The 11,817-nt window shown below is 42.9% G+C and overlaps 1 protein-coding gene across 1 annotated transcript in view; it reads right to left on the minus strand.

Moving 5' to 3' along the window:
- Window positions 1-6,813, minus strand: part of LOC116685741 (protein FAM222B) — a 13,563-nt gene extending 6,750 nt beyond the window's left edge. Inside the window, exon 1 of the mRNA XM_032510656.1 lies at window positions 6,673-6,813. The gene's annotated coding sequence lies outside the window, so the exon portion shown is untranslated. The remainder of the gene's footprint in view (window positions 1-6,672) is intronic.
- Window positions 6,814-11,817: the final 5,004 nt, after the last annotated feature.

Consider the following 11,817-nt stretch of genomic DNA (forward strand, 5'->3'; position numbering starts at 1 on the left):
AAAGTGACCAGGTATTAATGTAAGTCCAGGCTAGTTGTCAAATAAGAACTTAATCACCATCTATTTTTGATGAATCTGGATGACTTTGATTCCAGCTTGTTAAATGTGACCATGTTCTAGTTTCTTCTCTCTTCTGAGGCAGTAAACTGAACATCGTTGACAAGGCCAGGGGCTTTGGGAAACACTTGGTCACATTTCGTCATTTTATAGACCAACAACTAATTGATGAATCAACTAAATAAGCAACAGATTGACCTGGAAAAATAATTAGTTAGTTGCCGCCCAGGGGAGCGAGGACGGTAGATGTGGCACACACTAACGTTCTCAGGATTTAGCCTACTCCACTGGTAAGAGCAGATTACATTTAACCATGTCTATCCAGCAAATTTAAACAGCTTCCGTTACTGTATTGTGTGTTAATTTAATATTGTATGTTGCGTTTTCTTCCAAGTTCCTTCCTGGGACAACAGGCCCGTTCGAGATGAGCCAGGTCTGTGCAGAATAGAGTGCGGATCGGGCCGGATTTTTCTGTCCGAGCCCGGCCCGCGTTCGACAGAGCAGTAACCGAACCCGGCCCGAGCCCGACAGGCCGTAAGATATTTCTGTCCGAGCCCGACACACTTAAAATCGCATTTGTTTCTCATACTAGACACATGTACGTTTGTTTGGTGTGAAAGCCGCTTTTATAAGCAATTGTAGGAAGGCATTGGGAAATGTCAACAGATGAGCGCATCAATGCACACGGGCACAAGCGCCATTACACAGGCCGCACAAGAGGCCCAATCATAGCCAATTGAAATTCATTAACATAGCCCTATCAAAATGGGCAAAGCTAACAGAACAACATCTTCCATCGTTGCGCTGCCACATGTAGCTTAATACGCACGTCTTTCGTTGTCACAGCTAGTTTAACAAATTTCCGCACACAGGAAGACGGATGTTAGGGTAATATTTGACATTTATTTTAATCCAAAAATGAACATTTGCATCAGGTGAAACAGGCCCATTGGTTACCTACATAATAAGCTGTTTAAAATTCAAAATGTTCAATGCCTTATCGCGCTGATGTGACCGAGCCCGACCCGAACCCGAGCATCCTTTCTAAAAATCTGTCCGAACCCGGCCCGGCCCGGCCGGTACCGTCGGGCTCGGGTCGGGTATTCATCCTCTAGTGCAGAATCAAAAACCTGGAGATTGCCGCCTGTTGCATGCTGGGTAGATTTGTGTCTAACTTGCTCTGACGTCATGCACACGTGGGCAACGATGACCTCACGAGATCGAGGCGGCCGCAGTTCTGAGATGCAGGCAGCGCAGTTAGGGTGTTAGGGTGACTGCAGGAGCCAGGCAGACCCAGGGCATGCTGGGAAACGTCTGCCTCTCAGCTGATTGGTTCAGAATTGATTCAACATGTTTTACATAAACTTATATTATAAAATACAGAGGGACTTAACTGCCATTTGTCTTATTTAAAGGCTTATTCTGTACAGAACACATGTTGTGTGGCTGATAGTGACGTTTAGAAGTCATCAGATCGCGTGTGGAGCATTTTAACAGCTACTCCGTCATAATAAAAACAACTGGAGACGGTGTACAAGCTGATATTTGGGTCCGATAGCATTTTTATCAAATCGGACCTAACAGGATGTTTCTGTGACTTCCTGTTCAGCCTGAAGGCTGCTGGGAACTGTCTGGCTTGACAGCGGCTGTTTGCCCCCCCCGCAGCTCGTCTCGAAGGAGTATTGTGCTGCAGAGCCACCGTCGCTGCGCCACCCAAGACTTATTTGTTTATAGAAATGCAAACAACCCAGAGCGTTTTATTTTTTTTCTCCTATGCTGGTGTAGCCAGACCTTCCTCCACAGCGCTGTGGAGGAAGGTCACACAGTACGAGACTAGCCGCTAACTGACACTTTCGTTGGTGTGAAATGCCTTTCGCTATCGCCCATTATCACATCCAAATTTAACCTTTCTTGCTAAAGGCCACTAGTAGTAAAATGACATCATGGTTCTGGAAAAGCCCACTGTGTTCGCCCCGAGCCAAGAAAGTGTTTGTTTTGTTTTGTTTTGTTCCTTCTTCATTGAATAAAACTCCACATGGATGCAGCAGTTGGTCTCTAGTTAGAGCCCAGGCAGTCAGAGACGAAAATAGCCATCAGATTAATTAAAAATCCAAATAATCCTTAGTTGAAGCCCTAATGCAGACTGTTCTGTGGGGAAGGGATAGAGTTCTCCTCATGGTCACACCTTCATGTTGCATATTTATTGCAGATGATTAGTTCACTTCCACTAATCATATACATGACTGGCTTGTAATACCAGTACAATCTTAATGATCTCTAGGGCCCTGTTTTAATGATGGAAGCGCATGGTGCGTTTAGGGCGTGTCCAAATCCACTTTTCCTGGTTTTATGGATGTTAGAGAGCCTGTTATGGTTAAAATACTAATGTCTGATTTGACACCCTCTCATGTCTCCTTCCTGAACTTACTGCGTAGAGCGGCTTATATCTTAGCAAAGCAGCTGATATCATGTGTGGCTGCACAAGTTCCTGTAGTTTCTTTCTGCTTTACTATCGTTTCATTCTCTGATAGTTATGCTCCGGGTCTGACCCTTATATCTATAGTACCGTTCTCGACTATCATTCTCCAGAAACTCGCTGCTCAACGATGCGATCACAAGGCTGTTACCGTTGTGGCCGAGGTTCAAAAGAGTTGCATTTAGTGTCTTCCATTAAACTCACTCGAGATGTGTGTGCTTTTTGGGCAACTGCATAAGCCAGGCGTGCTAACTCTGTCCCATTCCCTTTAAAGGTGTGTGTGGGCTGGTGGGCCTGTGTGTGTGGTGTGTGGGTTGTATGTGTGTGTGTGTGTGGTGTTGTGTGTGTGTGGTGTGTGTGTGTGTGTGTGTGTGTGTTGTGTGTGTGTTGTGGTGTGTGGGTGTTGTGTGTCTGTGTGTGTGTCCCTGTCGTGTCTGTGGGCCGGTGCTGGCGTGGGTGCGGGGTGGTGGCTTATAGTGTCGCCTGTGCTTGCATAGACCTATTGTGCACTTTTACTAATCTACTGCTAAAATACCATAGGGAAATGCGGGCCGTTGTTGCGACTGGGTAGACTCCCGCGGGGGCGCGCCGGGGGTGGGGGTTTGCGCTGATCACTTTCCATGTCCCCGCGCTGAGATCATGGGAACCTATTTATTATGGTTGAGCGAGTTAACTATTAAAAGCGTGCTCGTATGTCCTGATTGCTCACGCGTGTTGGTTAGGTAGGGCTCTTCCTGCGTGTCCACATAGCATGCAAACGGCTCATAGCTGCTCCCAGCTGCCGTCGTCCCCTAGAACACTACCTGTATAAAGTAACAGCGTGAGTAGTATCTTAGTGTTTGTGTGTGTCCTGTGTGTGCTGTGTGTGCCTGTGTGGTGTGCGTCTGTGCTGTGCTGCTGTGTTGGGGTAGATAGTGTGTCGTGTTGTTGTGTGTGTGCCTGCTCTGTCTGTAGTGGTGTGTGGTAGGTGGTGTCCCTGATTTAAATCCTAATCTCACGCGTTCCCTGACGCTCTGACTCAACTATTATCGGTCATGCTCCAGTCGTAGTCTGTAAAGTCCCCGTCGCCTCCCTGCTCGATGTGTAACAGAAGCTCTTACATAGTCCAGGCTGAGCTGTATACCGCATGGCTCCTATTTTGGGGTTAGTAGAGATACGCCCTAAAATATTCCTTCCATTTCAGACTTGCACTCTGATCCTCGCTAATTAGAGGCGGTAAAGGTTCACAGTCCCGCCCACCTAGTGTGCTCTTTTGGACCTGCTTCTTCTATATAGACGTCTCTTCATAGTGGTCCCCTAAATACGGATTCTGAAGGTCTCTTCCCTGTCATAGCTACTCCATTGAGTGGTCCCCCCGTCCCTGTACTTGTCACCTAGTCTGCACCCATCTCATTGTTTATAGTTGTATAGGAAGCTGTAGTGGTCCCTACATCCAGCTTGTATCCTAGACGTTCGGTGCGGTTATATAGTACGACCTCTTATGTGGTCCTAGTACGCTGTATCAGGAAGTCTTCTGGGTTGTATACTATACCTGTAGTCGGTACCTCCTAAGATCCCACTGGTACTCCTACAGTCTGTGCTGTAGTCTACCTTACCCGTGACGTTAGTGGTCCTGCTCACATACTTGTCACTCTGGGGAGTTGCTGGCTTATATATCGACCTTCAGTTCGGTCCTCGCTCTTTACTTGTACTTGAACCCCTCTTCTTCTTAGTACGGTAGGGACCTATGTGGGCTCCTGCTATACTGTTATTGCTAAGTGCTCTCTTATAATCTGTGTACGCGTCTAGTAGGCGTGCCCCGACTACTGTATTCGAATGCCTCTCTGGTCTACTAGCACTGACCTAACATTGTGCGCGCAGGTACTGTGTATCTGAAGTTCGTCCCTTAGTCCCTAGACTTAGGGTGTGGTAAGTCCCTAGTCCTAATACTGTATCCCCAATGTCTCCTATTATATATAGGAGGGCTGACATTCAGTGGTTCTCTTCCAAGACTGTCTCCTGATATATTCGGTGTTGGTATGATCACTAGACCTTGGCAGTGGTCCCCAATACTGTATTAGGTCTAAGTCTCTGTTGTACTATAGACCTAGTGTGTCCCTATACTCGTCATCTGACGTGCTCGTGTTTATAGTAACCTTAGTGGTCCCAATACTGTATCTAAGTCTCTTTTATATAGACCTTAGTGGTCCCCTAATACGTATCTGAAGTCTCTTTTATAGACCTTGTGGTCCCTAATACTGTTCTGAAGTCTCTTTTATATAGACCGTAGTGGTCCCTAATACTGTATCTGAAGTCTCTTTTATATGACCTAGTGGTCCCTAAATGTACTGAAGTCTCTTTATATAGACCTTAGTGGTCCCCTAATACTGTATCTAGAGTCTCTTATATTAGACCTAGTGTCCCTAATACTGTATCTGAAGTCTCTTTTTATATGACCTTAGTGGTCCCCTAATACTGTATCTGAAGTCTCTTTTATATAGACCTTAGTGGTCCCCTAATACTGTATCTGAAGTCTCCTTTATATGACCTTTGTGGTCCCCTATCACTGTATCTAAAGTCTCTTTTTATATAGACCTTAGTGGTCCCCTAATACTGTATCTGAAGTCTCTTTATATAGACCTAGTGGTCCCTAATACTGTATCTGACTCTCTTTATATATAGACCTTAGTGGTCCCTAACGTATCGAATCTCTTTTATATAGACCTTAGTGGTCCCCAATACTGTATTGAAGTCTCTTTTATATAGACCTTGTGTCCCTAATACTGTATCTGAAGTCTCTTTTATATAGACCTTAGTGGTCCCAATACTGTATCTGAAGTCTCTTTTATATAGACCTTAGTGGTCCCTAATACTGTATCTGAAGTCTCTTTTATATAGACCTTAGTGGTCCCCTAATACTGGATCTGAAGTCTCTTTTATATAGACCTTGACCAACTGCCACTTTGCTTGTTTGAAAGCTATGTGTCTCTCTCTCATGGGTGGGCTAAATTCTGAGTGGGCAAAGCAGAGAAAGGAGAGGTATGCTTGCCCCTTGTGACCTCATCAGGGGCAATAACCCAGATCGGCCCATCTGAGCTTTCATTTTCTCAAAGACAGAGCAGGATACCCAGGGCTCGGTTTACACATAGCACCATTTCTAGCCACTGGGGGGGACCATAGACAGGCTGGGGGGACTCATTAATGTTAGAAAACCTCAAAGTGACATCGTCATGCCATGGGACCTTCAGTGTCGTCTTTTCCTGGTTTTAGAGGCTGGATCACAGTAAAGTGACAATATCATCTGAACTTAACAGACTGTTCTGGCTTTATTATTTACTTTTACCCAGTCGTTACATACACATTATTGATTATTTATCAAAACTAATTGTATAGATATTTCGTTAAAGCACTAATTGTCAACCCTACTATATTCATCATGGTCTCTGATTTTCTCCATGTGGCCCAGCCCGATTAGATACAGTGGAAACCAAAATGTGTCCTCGGCATTAATGCATCCTTTACACAGCTCCAGATGTGTGGTCAGGGGGCCACTCAGGCGGACCAGGACCAGGAGACCGAATGTGCAGGTTTCAACCACTGAGCCCCGCAGGTCTGCAGACTACATAATGTGACCTTTTCTGTAGACACAGGTCACACTTACCGTGTGAATCCTAGTGGCATCGCCCTCAGCTAACGCCAATATGACCCTGTTACCATATCTATGACTCCATGGTTAATACTGTGTACAGTGGTGCGTGTTAACCAGCCAGCCAGCCAGCCTGCCAGCCAGCCAGCCAGCCAGCCTGCCAGCCAGCCTGTAGCTAGGTAACGTTAGCCATCTGTCTGGAAAACCAGCCTTTAATTTGTCCAAACAGCTAGCTAGCTAGCTAGCTAACGTTAGCACCGGTGTAATAACTGTAGTTGGACTGTTTCATCAACATAAACCTCGGCTGGCTGCACTGCCCCGGTGATATTTATATTTTCCCTTTTGAAGGAAATGCAAACTGACATCATTGACTCGGGTTAACGTTAGCTCGAGTCACAATAAATACGGAGCTTCTTTGTGCTTTTTGGGAGCAGGCCAGCTGCTTGGCAAACTTTAGCCTCTTTCTTTTGACGGAAAACGGCCTAAACCCCGAATTAAAGATGGCGATACTTACTCCTGGCGGATCTACGAGTAAGGGAACCTCATTTTGTGGCGATGTAACGTCGGTAGTGCTTTTTAAAAGTGATGAGACCATCCCCGGGGTTGGATATTCGTGGTGGTGCTGCTGCTGTCTGGTCTGTGGGCTACGGCAGCAACATTAGTCGCGCATGCGCAATGAGCGACGAGGAGGACCCCCCCCCCCCGTTCTGCATTTAGGCATCATTGGTGAACGCCTACCCATTAAATGTTTTGTTTTTTGTTTGTTTTTTAATAAATGAAAAGCTCACACACATAAGCATACAATATATTGTACAGATGTACATTCAATTAAATACACAAGAGAATATAATCTATCATAAAGAAGACAAGGAAAAGTGTGTGTGTGTGTGTGTGTGTGTGTGTGTGTGTGTGTGTGTGTGTGTGTGTGTGTGTGTGTGTGTGTGTGTGTGTGTGTGTGTGTGTGTGTGTGTGTGTGTGTGTGTGTGTGTGTGTGTGTGTGTGTGTGTGTGTGTGTGTGTGTGTGTGTTAAAAAAGTAACTAAAAAAAGTAACTAAAATTAAAAAGCACTAGGGTGGATTTATGTACTAATAAATAAATAAATACTGGAAAAATAAATTCATAAATAAAACGCCAATCAAATACTAATGTTTTTAAAGAAGCAAATTCCTTATGATCCAAACTCAAAGTGTGCGTGTGTGCGCGTGTGTGTGCGTGTGTGTGTGTGTGTGTGTGCGTGTATACAGAGCATCAATGACCTCATTTCCTGTATTCAGATACATTTGTTTTGCGCCAATTTACGGTAGAAATACATTTATTTAGCCTATGCAAAGAAGAAAAACAGATATATCAAAAATACAACGGAAACGGCATGTTGCTGCGTGTCATTGGGCATTTATAAGCGGGTATATGGAAATCCTGGAGCCGTCCTAGTGGGTGTAGCTACTGCGTCCAGTAGACTACACCACGGCCTACTGGACGACATGCTGCACCCCCGTTTAGCTCAGCCACAGTCATGAACTAAAATGTCCTCGGGTTTCTTTAAAGGCGCAACAGAAATAAGTTGTAATTTTTGTTGTTAACCACATAAAGGAGAACGTGAGAGATGTTGAAAGTTGCACTGGCATTAATGGTTATCATCACACCAAAAGCTTTTGGGGAAAGAAATTCTAAGATCTTGCTGTCATTATTACAATTGTTTTAATGTTTTTTTTTTTGTTTTATACTAAAGCCGTGACTAAACGCCCTCAAGTAAAAGTATGAAAACGTATTAAAAGTTCTCGTTGTGCATCAAAATGTCCCCTCTGTGTCGGTTATATAAATAGTTTCTGGATTAATATCCCTGCTGCATTGTGTGTGTGTGTGTGTGTGTGTGTGTGTGTGTGTTGCATTTTGCGGCTGTAGATGTTTAAGGTTGAGCTCATTTTAACTCCTTCTTATACTGTCGGGTAGTTTAATCTACAGCAATGCATCATATTCTGTAATATGATTTATGTTTTCACATAATAATAATAAGATGCTGTCTTGTGAAAACCACTTCTCTCTGAATAGGCTTTGTGATGATGCTTATTCCAGCTGATCCAAGAAACTAGGTTTGGAGTTTTTAGAAGATACACTACGTATCTCTGCTTGTCTGACCACTTTCAGGATCATTTTAGCCATAAAGCAAATCCTCAAATTTGAACAACGAATGCGTTGTTGCCTCTAAAATGGCACATTTTAGTTTTCTAGTTCCTAACCTTTTCAAATAATTTAAACAAACTAACCGACAGAGGCAGCGGTAGACCTGCAACTTCCGTGTTCTGCGAGGTCAAACGAGTGGTGGCTTTGGTTACCGACCTCCATCACGGACTATAATAAATAATACATTTTATTTAAAGGGCCTTTCATGACACCGAAGGTCACTTGACAAAAAAAAAAAAAGACATCAAAGTTATACGGATAACTACCTCATACAACAACAATCAAAAGTTCCAAAATATCCCTTTTAAATCCAGTATTTAAGTAAATATATTTACTTTCAACCACTTTAAAATGATCTGGGAAATCTGAATTAGGTTGTCGAACACAAAAAAAATGGCCATAATAATAATTAATAGAAACCAATAACATCTTAAACCAAAACTTACAAAAGATAAAATAAATGTGCAAAAGGGATAATGACTGAAATCTGGTTATATTATATTTTAATAAACAAGTTTTAAAATATCACCATTCCTTAAAGATTAGAAGCTGAGTCAGTGGAAAAAAAAAAAAAAATTAATTAAACATTGCATGGCAAATAAATAAATCAATAAATAAATGAATTATGGCATTTCTGATTTATTTTGACAATGGGTGGTTTTGGGTACAGACGGGCGACATGCAGCGAGAGCGTTCAGGGACTCGTGGCCGTCAGTAACTTTGGTAAAATGAACATGAATACACGTTTTGAAGCTGAAACGAATCAATATGGTCACAGTATCTGTCGAGTCACAATATCAGCAATGGGTGACCCAAAACCTACATGGCCTGAGGAGGAGCCCATCAAAACAAAACCATATTAACAGTTTTAACAGTCCAGTCAGACGTAAAAAACAACCAGCCACTGGGTTCGTCACCTGCTTAAGATACAAAGTCCAAACTGGACATCGCTAGTTAGTCGCTAGTTTGGGTTTAGCTGAGAGGCGAGAGCAGCTCTTTACGGCAGGGGTCTTCAACGTTTTCCGGGCCAAGGACCCCCAAACTGATGGCGAGATGGAGCGGGGACCCCCTAATTATATATATTGTATAACATTGTGTTATATCAAACTGGTCCTATAGTGCCATGTGTGCATTGATGACTGAGAGACATCTTCTGCCTCCATTTATCTGTTTACTACAGTGTGTTGAGTTCATGTTAATGTGGATTTAAAGACATTTCAATTAGTGGGAAAAATTGCAGGGGGGGGGGGGGGGAATATAAAAAAAAGTCTAATCAACCAAAACTTTCGCGACCCCCATGCAGTACCTCCGCGGACCCTCTAGGGGTCGCGGACCCCCTGTTGAAGACCCCTGCTTCACGGTATTTGTTGTTTTTCAGGGAGACCATTTTAAAGATGTGTCCAGGGACAACGGATGAAAAAATAGCCTTTTGGCTATTTCTGGTGCATTTACAGCGATGTTAATTAACATTATTTATAATACACTGTCCCCGTCAAATGAATTAGTCAAATAAAAATAAAATATTGACGGGAGACGAGCCGTTTCTTCTGGAAATTATTTGTCCAAGTCGATGGGATACATTTCACAGGAGGTACGCCCAATAATACACTGTGACTACTCTGAATCCTTTTATTAAAAATCCTCAGATTCTTCTTTTACCGCTGCCCTGAACTTAAAAGGATGACGGAGTTGTAGAAGCTACGTCTCCATAGTCCGCGTTGGCGACACTGTTGCTATGGACGAGGCCGCGGTTAAATGTATTTTAGACACCTTTTCAAATCTGAGTGTATGTTTTTATTTAGAATATTCTCACAGCTTTACCTTGCTGTCAGACGGCCCGTTACGACGGGACTCTGAAGCCGTCGTCTCTGCTCCCTTCAAAGCCATTTTACCTCGTAGGACACGGGAGTTGTTGGGCTAGCGCTGCCTCCATCGGTTAGTTAGTTATTTAGTGTTATTGTGTGACTTTGGGGGTTTGAAAATTACGAGTTTGGATTCAGTTTAGTCACACAATAACACAAGCTAACTAACCGATGGAGGCAGCAGCAGACCAGCAACTCCCCTGGTTTTAAAGGCAAATTTACTGTTTTTGTCCAAGGAGTCTTTTTTGAGTTGGAGTGTCTAAAATCCATTTGGATGCTTCCTCCGTCACCTGTCATCTGCTGTAGCTACCACACCGGCTACAGAGACGTAGCTCATACAACCACGCGTCAAAACATCTCAACTATTTCACATTTCCCCCCCCCCCCAAAAAAAAAAACATTGAACATTTACAAACAGCAATATCACAGATTTAAAACAGACAAAACCTTGTTTGATAAGTTAGAGCGCTGCGCTAAAAGGTCCTCCTACTATTATTATGTCACAGTTATTATTAATAAAAAAAAAAAAAAAATCAAACCAATCAAACGTGCAAACATTGAGCAGAAAGTGTGTTTCCGTGTGTGAAGAGTTTGGTTTGTTGACACACACCCTGTCGAACATGACTTGGCATCTACGGGTGTTTGTAGTATGAAATTACACATCAGATAAACTGTACAGTATCCCAAGAGCTTCTGATGACAACACAAACTAAAACACAACCTATTCTATTTGGCATCGCTGTTCAGCCTTTCATTACAATCTATTCCCATGAAGCGCCCCCCCCCCCCCCCCCATTTAAACATAACTCACAACTTCAGCCAGTCATTTTTACAGTTTGCCTGTTATTCTGTCTTTCTCTTCTCTCTCTCTTTTTAACACAGACTCATTTTTTTTCCTCTTCTTTTTTCATTCTTAATCAAGGCTGAAACTACTAAGTTTTCCACTAAATATTAAAGGAACACATTACAAGCTAACTATATCAGCACAAGATCAGACTTTGCTTCCCGTGTTCCTGCCAGCATGTGAATAATCACGTGTGTCATGCCTGATATCAACAGTGTGTCGAGAACTAGGGGAACAGACACACTTTGCACAATGAGAGGGGCTTCTTTTAGGATTTCTGAGCACCTGTTGCATTTTAAGAATCAATCAGGGACACAAAGTAAATCGTACAACATGTAGAATACAAAGAAAGCTCTACGAGAAGAGACTAATATCATCTAGGAATGCAGATGTGTATCAATAAATAAATAAATAAATAAAGAGGTATATAAAACAACAAAGGCCTGCAACGTAGGGAATGTAAAAAGTGAGTGCAGAGGCCCCGTGGTCTGAAAAAGCAGGACCCTCAACGTATAAATACAGAAGATTAGGCGTTTTTATGAATCTAACCTGGATTAAAAACAACACAAAATGTTCCCATGTTAACACAAAATAAAAATAAACATCTTTGAATGAGCAGCAGTGCATGCAGATATTCTGGCCCTGTGTAAAGTAAGGCACCAGAGGTTTCCAAAATTCACTTGGTTTACAGTATAGACGTATATAAAACAACAAAAGTCTTCAAGTGTATTAAAGGCAGTCTGTCAGAGTGCATACGAGAGACACTGGAGTC

Source organism: Etheostoma spectabile, unplaced genomic scaffold, assembly GCF_008692095.1.
Source record: "Etheostoma spectabile isolate EspeVRDwgs_2016 unplaced genomic scaffold, UIUC_Espe_1.0 scaffold172, whole genome shotgun sequence".
Lineage (NCBI taxonomy): Eukaryota > Metazoa > Chordata > Actinopteri > Perciformes > Percidae > Etheostoma > Etheostoma spectabile.